Raw genomic sequence first — 846 nt, 5'->3', positions numbered from 1 at the left:
TGTAATGATAGTTTGTTATCAGCGAGCCATATGCAGATTTTGCCTAGTTCTGAGCTGAGGGTTTTTTCAACCTGTAACTTGTTCTTGTCAGAGACCAGCAGGGCTGAGTCGTCCGCGAACAAGAACAAGTTGCAGTCACAAGCTGACGACACGTCATTTGCATAATTAGGAACAGTAGTGGTCCTAGTATGCTTCCTTGTGGAACACCACAGCTCACTGTGAGGGGGGGGGGATAGGGTACCGTTTACCTCCACCATCTGTTCTCTCCCCATAGGTAGGATTGCATCCATCTCACTGATAGACTATCAAAACCCATTGCTTTTAGCTTGTCAATCAGAATGGAGTGATTGACAGTGTCGAAGGCTTTTTGTAGGTCCAGCATGACCATGCCGCAGTATTTGCCCGCGTCCACCTCTTGTTTGATGTGGTCGTTCAAATAGAGAAGGCATGTGTCAGTGGAGTGGGATGTTCTGAAGCCAGATTGGAATTCGTAGATTAGATTTTTTTCCGCTAGGTACTTTTCAATCTGTTCGTAGACTATTTTTTCCATTTCCATTTTCAATTCATCATAACATATATGACATACAGGTAGACAGTACTGCTACATCTAGACATTTATGACATACCAGATCTACAAATAGTAGTACTGTTTATGAGTACAAAAAGAGTCTAAAAGAGAGTATATACATTTGAGGGGGAAGAAACTGTACATTGGAGAGGTTGGGTAGGAAACTGTACATTGGAGGTTTTCTATCGCTCATTGCACATCATGCCAGGTCGATAACTGCAATGGCAACTGTCTGGGAAGGTCCCACTCACTCAGTAGACATGGGGGGGGGGGGGGGG

This window comes from Notolepis coatsorum (genome assembly GCF_963971535.1).
Source record: "Notolepis coatsorum genome assembly, chromosome: 11".
Lineage (NCBI taxonomy): Eukaryota > Metazoa > Chordata > Actinopteri > Aulopiformes > Paralepididae > Notolepis > Notolepis coatsorum.
The sequence above is the reverse complement of the archived record's forward strand: the minus strand, read 5'-3'. Positions refer to the sequence as shown.